Source organism: Eptesicus fuscus, chromosome 6 (assembly GCF_027574615.1).
Source record: "Eptesicus fuscus isolate TK198812 chromosome 6, DD_ASM_mEF_20220401, whole genome shotgun sequence".
Taxonomy (NCBI): Eukaryota; Metazoa; Chordata; class Mammalia; order Chiroptera; family Vespertilionidae; genus Eptesicus; species Eptesicus fuscus.
In genome coordinates, this window is record NC_072478.1 from 4,640,124 (window position 1) to 4,653,718 (window position 13,595).

A 13,595-nucleotide genomic window follows, 5' to 3' on the forward strand; every position below is an offset into this window, starting at 1 on the left:
TCATTGGCCATTACATGTACACAATTGATTAACTCATTACAGGACTGAGTCAACCTCCAGCCCAAGACAGGCAGCGGGGTAGAAGGCTGAAAGTTCCAACCTTCTAGTTGGTTTCTCTGGCAACCAGCCCCAACCTTAGGGCTTTCCTAAAGTCACCTCATTAATACAAACTCTGGTGTGATTGAAAAGGGCTGGTTATGAATAACAAAGCATAGCCACTTTATCTTTATTGCTTTGAAGTTATTTCAGGTAAAACACCCACATATTACTAATCACTTAGGGAATTATAAGTGCTTTGGAAGCTATGTGCTAGGAACAGAGACGAAGATCAAACATATATTTTATATTATAAATCACAATATCACAGCTGCTCAGTGGTAGAGATGGAATTCCACCTCAGGTGCATGTCCAAGGTGCCATTCTTCACCTCTTCGCCAAACTCCCTGTCAATACCTACTCATAGGTCAAGAAATAAATGAAATAATCCATATGATGGAGATGGACAGTAGTGATTGTCACCCAACGTGAATGTGCTTAATGCCACTGCATTATACTTTCAAAAGGGTTAAAGTGGTAAATTTTGTCACAATAAAAAAGTTAGAATGATAAAATAAATACATATGTACATGTATACATATGTACATAAACAAAGATGCATAAAATATTATTCTGAGGTATGCATACCAAAGAGCTGATGGTGATTATTTCCAGATGTTGGGGTAAGAGTGTGCTTATTTTTTTTGTTAATCCTCATCCAAGAATACTTTTCCATTTATCTTTTAGAGAGAGTGGAAGAGGGAAAGACAGAGAGAAACATCGATGTGAGAGAAACACATCCATTGGTTGCCTCCTACACATGTCCCAACCAGGGCTCGGGCCAGGGAGGAGCTTGCAACCAAGGTACATGGCCCTGACCGGAATCAAACCCGGGGCCCTTTGGTCCGCAGGCTCTATTCACTGAGCCAAACTGGCTGGGGCAGGGTAAGAGTGATTTTAATTTCTTCTTTATATATGCACTAGAGGCCCAGTGCACAAAATTCATGCACAGGGGAGGGGGGCCTCAGCCCAGCCTGCACCCTCTCCAATCCAGGACCACTCAGGGGATGTCCGACTGCCGGTTTAGGCCCGATCCCAAGGATGTCCTAAACCGGCAGTCGGACATCCCTCTTACAATCCGGGACTGCTGGCTCCTAACTGCTGACCTTCCTGCCTGCCTGGTCACCCCTAACTGCCCCCACCCCCCACCAGCCTGGTCACCCCTTACTGCCTCCCCTGCCAGCCTGGTCGCCCCCAACTGCCCCCCCTCCCGACGGCCTGGTCACCCCACACAGCCTGCTGTTCAGTCATTTGGGCATCCCTCACCAACCCCCCTGCCACCCTGGTCGCCCCACGCATCCTGCTGTCCAGTCGTTTGGTTGTCCCTCACTAACCACCTTACTGGCCTAGTCGCCCCACGCAGCCTGTGTTCAGTCATCCGTCTGGTTGTTTCGGTCGTGACGGCCCTTGGCTTTTTATATATTAGGATTTTTTTTTATTCTCTGAATTTTTAACATGAGAGTGCAACACATGTATAATAAGATAACTTATTGGCATATGGGGGAATACAAAACAATCTTGTCCTAAAAAGAATTTAAAACCCAACTGGTAGAGAAGAAAAGCACATGAAATGATTTGAACAATGAAAGAAAAAGTGTAGCCGTACAGGACTGTACACCATCTCCTAGTTCAATCCAAAGTCCAGGGCAGTCAAGACCCCAGGTCACATAATTTATTATTGACAGAGGCACGACAATAATTAGTTTTCTTTTAACCTAGTGCTTAGTCTATTCTCTCTCTGGTCATAAACATCCCGTCAGTGAGATATCCACACAGGTCCATGCAGTACTGACGTGTGGGCAGCAGGCAAGGTTAGGGAGAATGCCATACGGGATGCACTCACACACAGGATGAAGATGATTCTGGGCAAGAGACCAACTTGGCTCTGTTGGAATGGAAGGGCAAAACCTTGGGTAAAAAGCAGCCCACATATGCAATGGGAGGCCCTAGCCACAGCCTCAGATCAAACACCACCAAACTTCTTGAGTCCAAAACAGAACATCACGGTGCAGAAGAGCCTGGTAACACATGGCGGGGTCTGCACTGTGCTCTGAAGATCACCAGAGCAATGGCTGGACGATAACAGTGTGAACTTAGAGGCCACACACACGTGGGTTTGAATTCAGGTTATTGAGTTCTCTGAGCCCCCGTTTCCTTACGTGTAAAACGAGGAAAATATGCCCAGCCTGTGTTGCTCAGTGGTTGAGCACTGACCCATGAATCAGGAGGTCACAGTGTGACCCATGAATCAGGAGGTCACAGTGTGGTCAGGGCACATGCCTGGGTTGTGGGCTCAATCCCCAGTAGGGGGATGTGTAGGAGGCAGCCAATCAATGATTCTCTCTCATTACAGCTGTTTCTCTCTCTCCCTCTCCTTCCTCTCTGAAATCAATATAAATATTTTTTAAAACATAATAATAAAATAGGGATAATAACTGCTACACTGTTATGAGAGTGAAAACAAAGGTAAAGCCCTCAAGGCATTCCCAACAACATTGCCTGTTATTATTAGATGAAGATGAGTAAAGAAAGGACAAGCATTTATGGGTTCTATGAACATTATATAACACTAGAGGCCTGGTGCACAAATCCATGCACCGGGCCTCTAGTATGCATACAAAATCTTTGGTTAATCTCTTCCCGCCCCTCCTCCTCCCCCCTTCCCTCTGAGATTCATCAGTCTGTTCCATGTTTCCATGCCTGTGGTTTCCTCTCCTGCATTGAGCATCTGCCCCTTGGTGGTCAGTGCGTGTCATAGCTACTGGCTGGTGAGCCAGACGGCCAGTAGCTTAGGCTTTTATATATATAGACTAGAGGCCCAGTGCACAAGGGGGGGCGCTGTCCCTCAGACCAGCCTGCACCCTCTCTAATCTGGGATCCCTCGAGGGATGTCCGACTGCCCATTTAGGCCCGATCCTAGTAGGGTCGAGCCTAAACGGGCAGTCAGACATCCCTCTCATAATCTAGGACTGCTGGCTCCCAACTGCTCGCCTGCCTGCCTTCCTGATTGCCCCTAACCGCTTCTGCCTGCCAGCCTGATCACCTCCTAGCCACTCCCCTGCCAGCCTGTTTGCCCCTAACTGCCCTCCCCTGCAGGCATGCCCCCCCCAACTGCTCTCCCCTGCAGGCCTGGGTCCCCCCAACTGCCCTCCCCTGCAAGCCCAGTCGCCCCCAACTTCCCTCCTCTGCCAGCCTGGTCACCCCTAATTGCCTTCCCTTGAAGGCTTGATCGCCCCCAACTGCCCTCCCTTGCAGGCCTGGTCCCTCCCAACTGCCCTCCCCTGCTGGCCTGATCACCCACAACTGCCCCCCTATGTGGTCAAAGATCCTGTCCCCATGTGGACACAAGATGGTCCCTCCCAACTGCCCTCCCCTGCTGGCCATCTTGTGGTGGCCATCTTGTGTCCACATGGGGGCAGGATCTTTGACCACATAGGGGCAACCATCTTGTGTGTTGGAGTGATAGTCACTTTGCATATTACTCTCTTATTAGATAGGATAGAGACCTGGTGCACGGGTGGGGGCCAGCTGGTTTGCCCTGAAGGGTGTCCCAGATCAGGGTGAGGGTTCCTTTGGGGCGTGGGGCGGCCTGAGCGAGGGGCATGTGGTGGTTTGCAGGCTGGCCACGCCCTCCAGCGACCCAAGTGGAGGCCCTGGTATCTGGGATTTATTTATCTTCTATAATCGAAACTTTGTAGCCTTGAGTGGAGGCCTGGGCCTGCCAGGGTGTGCGGAATGCTTGGCTTCCTCCATTGCCCAGGAAACCCAAGCCTCCTGCTCGCTCCATGGCTGCAGCCATCTTGGTTGGGGTTAATTTGCATAATCCTGATTGGCTGGTGGGCGTGGCTTGTGGGTATAACAAGTGATGGTTAATTTGCATATTACTCTTTTATTAGATAGGACTATGTGTCTATCTAGCAACATTAATGGTATTATTACTAGAAAAACATTGTTCAGCTATCATGATGATATTTTGCTAGGCCCTGCTCTAAACACTTTGCATGCACTAGTTCATGTGAGCCTCTCACTTAACCTATAAGGTAGGTACTTTTTCTTATTCCCATTTTACAGGTGAGGAAACTGATGTACAGAGAAGTGAAACTATTTGCCCAAAGCCCAGAAATGACAAGAGGACATGGGTTCAAACCTGGCCATCTGGCTAAAAAGCCCTACTTCCTAACCACATACACACTGCCTCTCCACTACCAATATCCCACGAAACCCTCCCTGCGCTTCCTGCAGTCTTCTCTCTGCCCCCAGAGTCAAGAGATCTCTCTGACTATGTCCCCTCCAGCATGGCTATCTTTTGTCCAAGCACTGGCTCGCCATATGGGGCCCTCCCTCATTCACACACATAAAGATGAAAACAGCAGATCAAGATCAGTTTTCAAGAGTGCAGAAGCAAGGCACACCATCCAAAGTTAGGAGGGAGGTGGTGAAGGCCTGGAGCGGGAGTCGGGGCAGGCTAGCATGGGGGAAAATAGGGAACATATGTAATACCTTCAACAATAAAGATTAAAAAATAAATAAACAAAGGTAACAGAAAGGAAAAATTAAAAACTATGGATTGCAGAAGCCTGGGGAAGGTGTCATGAGGATTCTGAGGGTGGAAAGGAAAAGGAAAGCATGACTGCCAAGGGCAGGGAGGGAGACGGGGGTGAGCGGGGAGGGAGATGTGAGTGAGCCACGGAGGGAGATGGGGGTGAGCGAGGAGGCAGGGCCAGGAAGGAACATTTGTTTGTTCTGTCCCCAAGTGAGCTAAGACACATGGCATCTGACCTGTCAAATTAGTAATCATGTAGGGAATTGAAATTAATGAATGAGTGTCTATTAGGGAAAGAAAAGGGAACACCAGACATGGATGGGGGGGGTGGGGAGGGACAAGATTCACTACCCAGGTGGACCAGCTCTTCAACTGGAAAAAGACTTTTACTCCAAATCCTGGAGAAGACTGCATGGGGTGGAGAACTTCAGTTCCAGGGAAAACAGAAAACAAAAAAGAACAAACAAAGAAACATCTGTCCCCAAGACCTGAGATGCAGTGAACTCACCTGAGAGCTTGCTCCCCTCGGCTCAGCAGCCATGTCCCCTTGTTGGCCTCTTCACCCCGAGGATAGGCAGAGTCTCCAGAAGGCTGAACTGAGAGAAGAAAAGGGGCGCCAGGAGGGAGAAGCCCCTTCTATTTCCACCCTCAGACTCACCAGCTCTCGGATCCCTACACCTGAGAATGACTCCGAGTGCCCTCAGAGAGGGGAGTCAGGAGGAGCGAGGCGCAGACCGGACCAGAGAGAGACCGGCCACCCAGGTCAGGCCCCTTCTCCCCGGCTCAGGGGACAAGGCCGAAGACTGCGCCAGCAGCAGCGAACCACGGCGCCTCCCGAGTGCCAGGCAGCGCCCCTGTCATTTTGTCCACAGCACCCCGGGTTACAGGTCGGGAAACTGAGGGCAGAGCGGGAGCGGGAGCGGGAGCGCTCGCCCCAATTCACACGGCCGGCGCGGGCGCCCCAGGATCCCCACCACGGCGCGCTCCGAACACCCCCTCCAACCTCACGGGCGCGCGTGCGACAACTTTCTCCACCACGAGCTTTCCCCACCCTACCGGCCCCTCCTGTAAAGTTATCCATTTCCAGAAACAGAGAAAACAGCTTCGGGAAGGTAAACATCCTTCCCTCCGGCGCGCGGGGGCTGCTGTCCGAGGAGTGGGCACAGACACCAAAGCGTGGGGTCGAGGTCCTGACTCTGCCGCCGGGCGAGGCAGCAACTCCCTTCTCGCGGAAAACTGATCGCTCCGCCCGCCTCCGGGAGGGCAGAGGCGACGGCGAGCGGAGGAAACCGCGTCCTCGCGGGCCCACGGCCGGGATCGCAGGGTCGGGCAGGTGGCGCGCCGGGACGGTGGGAAGGAAGCCGGAGGGTGGAGGGTGGCGGGGCCTCGGTCCCGAGGGGACGAAGTGCCCGACCTGCCGCGTTCAGGCGCACGTCTGCGGGGCGGTTCCCGGGGGCAGGCGAGGAGAGGCGGGGTGCCCGGCCCGCGCCCACAAAGGCCCCGCGCGCGCCCCTCGGCCTGTGCGGCGCATCCTTCCAGGGCCGCCTCCCTCCCCCGCACCCGCGGAGCCTCCGCCGCTCACCTCGCCGCGCTCCGGGGGCCGCGCCTCCGCCTGCCGCGCTCCGCAGGAGGGAGGCTCGGGAACCGCCCGGCCGGACCGCCGCCTCCAGCCCAGACTCCTCCAGGGGTCCGGCCGGGAAGGCGCTCACTCCCGCGGCAAAGGTCCAGCGCCCCACGCAGGTCCGGCCGGGGCGGGCAGTCTCTCTGGGAAATGGAGCCCACGCGAGAACCGAGGATTCTGGGAAGTGTAGTCCTCAGAGCCTGTCTGTGCTCCAGGTCAGGAAAGGGAGGTTCCCCAATCGGGGTCTTCTCTACATCTGCATAAAGATGTAAGGCAGACGGACCACAGGCAGGACCAACTAACTTCCCCTCGTCATTCAAGGAAAGTGCACGTGTGCCAACCCTGCTGTAGCAGCTGGAAATGTGTCCGTGAAAAAAACAAAGGTCATTGGTTGCTCACTGCTCTCCAGAACACTTTGAGGAGGTAAAGAGCATACATAAGCCATGAACATAACTATATAACTTGTGTGGACAAAAAGGGGACACGTACTAACCTGATTAGCTCAGGGGTGGCCTGCTTGGCAGCCTTGCAAACTCAGAGACCTAAAGTAACCACAAAGGATGGTCTGAAATGAAAACTTTTTAAACTAAAGAGCCGTTTACGGTGTGTAGTCATGTCCTAGGCCAGTATCTTCCCAGACAAAAGTCAATCTTTACCTTAACTGAGCCTGTCCATTGTGTTTTTGCATCTACCATAACATATTGTTGGAATGTCAAAGTAATCTTCCTTTTTCCAGATCCCCTCAAGGCACAGGTACTGCTCTGCAGAGATGCCCTCATTATTATTGAGTTACCGTATTTTCTGGTGTATAAGACGACTGGCGTATAAGATTTTCCTGGGTTAAAAAGTCATCTTATACTCCGGAAAAATACGGTACCTGACACTCTATTCATGAGAGAGACTTGGGCGAAAAGACTATTTACTATTACCATATTTTCCAGCGTATAAGATGACTTTTTAACCCAGGAAAATCTTATATGCCCAGTCCTCTTATACGCTGGAAAATACGGTAATTGTTGACTGTTAACTATCCTGCACCCACCTATATAAGAAAGTATATATCTATCATTTTACTTTTCATCCAATCAATCCAAGCTTTCCCCACTTTGATTTCTCCTTAATCGATTACCAATGGATTTCATGTAACCCACTTATGTCTCCTCCTTTGATTACAATGTATCAAACAAGGTGCATTCTCTCCAAGCATTATCTCAATCCATTAAAATTCTGCTTCCTGGCATTTGTCAACAATTTGGCTCAAATAAACTCACAAAAATTCTTCACAAGTTTGAGTGTCTCTTATGTTAGGGTTGCTGAAGGAGGAATGCATAAGGCAAAAAGGGGTAAAGAATATGAATTTACTAGGGGCCCAGTGCACGAATTCGTGCACCTTGAAAGGAACTGTGGGCCGAGAGGCTGCAGTGGGCACAGAGGCGGGTCTCGGCCTATCCTCCCCGTACCGCCTCCTGGCCCCTCTCACCGTGGCCCCCGGCCCCTTGTCTGCAGGCAGCCCCGCTTCTGCTGCTGCCACTCCCACAGACTGATGGTGCTGACCCCACTTGCACCTGCTAACAGCGTGGCGAAGCAATTGGGGCTGGTGCCAGCAGTGGGTGCGGGCGCTGGGCAGGACCGTGGCTCACGGGAGCAAAGAATTTTCAGTAACCACCAGAGGTTCACTCCAATGACAGTGACCGGCGCCTCGCCTTGGTCTGGCACCCCCACTCACCTGCTCCACCATCCCCCCTGTGCTGACACCCCCTGGTGGTCAGCGCATGTCATAGTGACTGGTTGTTCAGTTGTTCCACCATTCGGTCTATTTGGCATATTAGGGTTTTATATATATAGATTAGGTCATCTGGATACCCAGATGGGCTGAGTCCCAAAATGGCACCAGCACCCAAAGTTGGGGAGTCAGAGGTTTTTAAAGGACTCTAGGCGGGCTTTGTCTGGGCAGAGAATTCTCTGTGCAGGTCTGGATTCTAGGAAAGTCTGGAGGAGAGAGATAATGGTCTCAGCAAGTGGAACGTCCGTTGTGAAGTGGCCTAAAGGTCAGTTCTCAGGGGAGGGAGTATTGATTCAATTATTTGATCGGTTCAGTAGCCATGTTTTTTGTCAAGTTTTAGCTACTAAAATCCCTGATAACATCTTACGTTGACACTTTTTAGATTAGAAGATAAGTGTTATGGGGGAAAGCAAAAGTGTAGAATCAGTAGGGTGGCCCCTGCAGTCCACAATGTGAGAATGGAGGGAAGAGTCCCAGGCAGCGTGGGAGGGGAGGGGCAGTCCAGGCACTGAGAAACCAACTATAATTTTTAAAATTTTACTAATGGAACACATGTCCCATTTAAAAGGTTGATAATTTTTTTCTTAAGTAAAAGAAAAATGCACTTGATGCCAACCACACAGAAATAAGCAGTTAACATTTTGGTGAACATCTTTTAACAGACCTCTGAACTACACATATTCATTATCAGTCAATCACTGCAGCTCTCATTTTAACAAAATGGAATATTGCAAATTGCAGTTGTAACTATCTTGGTTTTTTTCTCCACTTAAGAATATGTCTTAAACATTTATTTGAATTTGCCAATAAGTATTGTTCCTCAGTCGTGTTTTTTAATGGCTTCCGTTCATGCCATTTCACCTAATTAATTCTGTTGGTTAAATATATTTAACTAAACTGAGTTCATTTATTAAAATACTAGAGGCCTGGTGCATGAAATTCGTGCACGGGGTGGGGGGGGTGTCCCTCAGCCCAGCCTGCACCCTCTCCAATCTGGGACCCCTCAAGGGATGTCCGACTGCCCACTTAGGCCCGATCCCACCAGGATCGGGCCTAAACAGGCAGTTGAACATCCCTCTCACAATCCAGGACTGCTGGATCCCAACTGCTTGCCTGCCTGCCTTCCTGATTGCCCCTAACCGCTTCTGCCTGCCAGCTTGATCACCCCCTAACCACTCCCCTGCCAGCCTGATTGATGCCTAACTGCTCCCCTGCCAGCCTGTTTGCCCCCAACTGCTCTCCCCTGCAGGCCTTTCTCCCCCAACTGCCCTTCCCTGCAGGCCTGGTTGCCCTCAACTTCCCTCCTCTGCCAGCTTGGTCACCCTTAACTGCACTCCCCTGCAGGCTTGATCACCCACAACTGCCCTCCCTTGCAGGCCTGGTCCCTCCCAACTGCCCTCCCCTGCTGGCCATCTTGTGGTGGCCATCTTGTGTCCACATGGGGGCAGGATGTTTGACTACGTGGGAGCAACCATCTTGTGTGTTGGAGTGATGGTCAATCTGCATATTACTCTTTTATTAGATAGGATAGAGGCCTGGTGCACAGGTTGGGGCCGGCTGGTTTGCCCTGAAGGATGTCCCGGATCAGGGTGGGGGTTCCCTTGGGGTGTGGGGAAGCCTGGGCAAGGGGCCTGTGGTGGTTTGCAGGCCGGCCATGCCCCCTGGTGACCCAAGCAGCAGAGGCCCTGGTATCTGGGGTTTATTTATCTTCTACAATTGAAACTTTGTAGCCTGGAGCAGAGCCAAGCCTTCTGCTTGCTCTGTGGCGGCAGCCATTTCTGTTGGGATTTATGTATCTTCTATAATTGAAACTTTGTAGCCTTAAGCAGAGGCCTGGGCTTGCCAGAGTGTGCGGAAAGCTTGGCTTCCTCCATTGCCGGGGGCAACCCTAGCCTCCTGCTCTTTCCAGCTCCGTGGCTGCTGCCATTTCTGTTTGGATTTATTTACCTTCTATCATTGAAACTTTGTAACCTTGAGTGGAGGCCTAGGCCAGCAAGGGCAGGCGGAAAGCTTGGCTTCCTCCATTGCCGGGGAAACCCAAGCTTCCCTCTGCTCTCTGTGGCCTTAGCCATTTTGGTTGGGTTTATTTGCATATTCACTCCTGATTGGCTGGTGGGCGTGATTTGTGGGCGTGGCTTGTGGGTGTAGCAGAGTGGTGGTTAATTTGCATATTACTCTTTTATTAGATAGGATATTTAATGAACCCCTATTGTTAGTTATATTATTTCCAATTTTTTGTTCCATTAATATCCTTGTAGCTACACTGAGTGGCCAGATTATTATGATCTCTGAACGCATAATAATCTGGCCACTCAGTGTATATATATTAGAGGTCCGGTGCATGAATTAGTGCATGGGTGGGGTCCGGCCAGCCTGGCCATGGGGAGGGGACATGGGGGGTTGGCCGGCCTGCCTGCTGGTCGAACTCCTGGTCGAGGGGACAATTTGCATATTAGCCTTTTATTATATAGGATATACACTGAGTGGCCAGATTATTATGCGTTCAGAGATCATAATAATCTGGCCACTCAGTGTATATTTTTGGAGATTATTTTCTTAGTTTAAATTTCTTGAAATTGTATTGCTAGATCAAGGACTGTTAGAATTTTAAGCACATTGCCTAGTTGTTGCCAGCCCAAATTTTGTGTGCCCAACACTTCCAAAGGCCAAAACTCAAAACTTCAGAATTTGGAATAAGGAAAAGTTTTATTGATTAAGGAGGCGCCAACTGAGAAGATGGGCGTCCTAATCTCCAAATCCATTTTAAGAAAGTAACAGAATTCAGGCTTCTTTTATGTTAAGGGAAGAGAAAATGGAAGGAGCTTTTTTTGTAAAAACAAGGCAGAAGCATAATTCCTCAATGATTAGCATGTCTAAAGCAGGAGCTATTAGCCTGAAGGTCACAGGAAGCAATGCAGGCTTGAAGACCAGATGAAGGCAGAGAGACCCAGCTTTTCACTCAGTTACGTAGTTCCTTTCCTGGAAGATTTTACAATTTATATTTCCATAAGCATTTCATAACAATATATGCCTAGCACCCATACCCATTCTTGATTATTTTCTTTTAAATGCTTTTTTAAAAAATGCTTTTGTTTTTTAATAGAGCAATTTTTAATATCTAATTTTTAATGTTTGTGAAATGAAATATATCTCATATTTATTGAACCACTTGGATATTTTCTGATGTTAATTGCCTGTATAGGTATTTTGGCCATTTACTATTCAAATGTTCAATAGTTTGATATCATTTTGAAATATTATAATGGAATAATTTTTTAAAAGTTCTTTGTTATTTACCCTAACTATGAAAATAAAGCATTCATTATAAAAAATTTGCACACAGTGTACAGACTGAAGAAACATATAATAAATAAGTCCAGTAGAAACACTGATTACATCTATTTATATATGCTGTTGTATGTGTACATACACATTTGTGTGTATGAAACAAAAATAGAATCATGTTTCTCATACTTTTTAAAAATGTGAAATATATATACAGAAATAATTAGAACATATATATTCCAATATAGCATATGGGTATGTTAATTTAACTTGTCAGGAGACAAAAATCAAGTGAAGAAAAAGAAAGTGTTTATTTGGGATTATAAGGAATTGTAATTTAGGTAAGCTGATTCAGATAGTTCATGTTCTGTCTGGCTAGGATGTGCATAAGACCCATTTCTTTAATGGCCTTCTGGCTCCATTTTAAAGCCCCTTAATATAAGTGACACCATTTAATTTTATATTTCACAATTATAAGGCGAACACCCCTGTAAGCATCCACACAGGTTGAGAAGTAGACTCCTGCCAATACTCAGTGCATCATTCCTAGTCATAGCTATTATCCCGACTTTTGAGATAGACATCTGTGTGCTTTTCTTTATAGTTTTACCACCCATTCATACATCCTTATACAATAATCTTACCAGTTTTAAACTTTATATAATGTAATCATACAACTGTACTTTTTGTGTGCTGTGTTCTCCAAAGATTTTATCAGTTTCACTTGTGTGGGGTTACCTACTATACTGTAGATAGACATTTGGATTTTTGCCAAGTTTTAGCTATTAAAAACCCTTATAAAACAAATTTAGTAACATATAAATGGTAGAATATAGGTGATGGTATATGGGTGTTCACTGTAAAATTCTTTCAACTTTACTTTGTGTTTGAAAGTTTTCACAATAAAATTTTGGGAAAACACGGTATCTGGGATTTGAGCCAGAATGGGGTAGCTCCAATCCCTCCAGTTCATCCCTCTAACAACTAAAAAATCCCTGGAAATAACACAACAAACAAGCACGGAAAGACTCTGAAATGTGAAAAGGAGACAAACTGTCTTAGAACTTCAGGGCTGAAGAGCAACATGGTGGTAAATTCTCTTTTATCCCGACCACCTCCCATGTTTCTCAGCTCAGGGGTTACAGAAGCTTTCCAGCCAGGGCCTCCAGCAGACACAGACAAAAAGTGTTAAGAGAATATGTTCCCTTTAGTCAAAGCCAGGGAAAGGGTGGCCTACACAGAGAACTCTTACTCCAGCCAAACGTTAGTAACTAAAGAAAATACTCTAGTCTAAACAAAGTAAATGATAACAGAAAAAGGCTTGGAACTGGGGAAATGAGAAAACAACATCAGACTGGGTAAAGATAGGGATAAATGAAATACATTGTCCTATTGATGAGTTTCTTAAATCGTACACGGTAGTTGAAGCAAAAATGATAATGCCATTTGATGTGCTGCTAAATGTATGTAGAAAAAATACTTAGGATAATTATATTTTAAAAGTGGGGAGGCAGAGGAACCTAAATGCAAGTAAGGTTTCTGCATTTTTTTTACTGGTTAAGTTATGTATGTACTAGATGCCCAGTGCACGAAATTCATGCACAGGTAGGGTCCCTAGGCCTGGCTGGCGATCAGGGCCAGTCAGGGCCTTCCAGCTGCTGGCCAGGGCCTTCTTTCATTCTGCGCTACCTCCTGGTGATCATCACACATCATAGCGAGCAATTGAACTCCTGGTCTCCCAATCAAACTCCTGAGGGGACACTTTGCAAATTAGCCTTTTATATAGAGAGAGAGACTAGAGGCCCAGTGCACGAAATTCGTGCATGGGGGGTGTCCCTCAGCCCGGCCTGCAGCCTCTCCAATCTGGGACCCCTTGGGGGATGTCACAACCTGGGACTGCTGGCTTATAACCGCTCACCTGCCTGCCTGATTGCCCCTAACCACTTTTGCCTGCTGGCCCGGTCACCCACAACTGCTCTCCCCTGCAGGCCCAATCGCCCCCAACTGCCCCTCCCGGCCGACCCGATCATCCCCAACTGCCCTCCCCTGCAGGCCTGGTCGCCCCCAACTGCCCTCCCCTGCTGGCCTGGTTGCCCCCAACTGCCCTCCCCTGCAGGCCTGGTCACCCCCAACTGTCCTCCACTGCTGGCCTGATCTCTCCCCCAACTGCCCTTCCCTGTAGGCCATCTTGTGGTGGCCATCTTGTGGTGGCCATATTGTGACAACAGGGGGGGCAGCCATCTTGTGGTGACATGTGGGCAGCCATA